At 44.3% G+C, this 309-nt stretch overlaps 1 protein-coding gene across 1 annotated transcript in view; it reads right to left on the bottom strand.

Moving 5' to 3' along the window:
• Positions 1 to 309, bottom strand: part of LOC119586436 — a gene marked incomplete in the record, with an annotated part of 196,777 nt that overhangs the window by 82,054 nt on the left and 114,414 nt on the right.

Consider the following 309-nt stretch of genomic DNA (forward strand, 5'->3'; position numbering starts at 1 on the left):
GGCCCAGACAAGTGACGGCGCATCAGCCTCTGCAAGCAGGGATCGCACGCACCGGGCGGCCGAAGATCCTGCAATTGCGTCCTTTACCTTTATCACCATGGCAACCCTGGCTTGACCTCCGCTGCAGCATTATCGTTGACGCCAGAAATCCTAAAGACTAATTCGCTTTCTTTATAAAGTCTGTTCAAGGTGGAACGGAACTGAAATTCTTCCTCGTGTTTAAAAAAAAGAGGGGGAAATCTGTAAAAAATATATCTTTAAAATATGACTTTTGACGTTCTTTATAATGGAAACAACTTACCTCTCTAA

The sequence above is a fragment of the Penaeus monodon genome, chromosome 21 (genome assembly GCF_015228065.2).
Source record: "Penaeus monodon isolate SGIC_2016 chromosome 21, NSTDA_Pmon_1, whole genome shotgun sequence".
Taxonomy (NCBI): Eukaryota; Metazoa; Arthropoda; class Malacostraca; order Decapoda; family Penaeidae; genus Penaeus; species Penaeus monodon.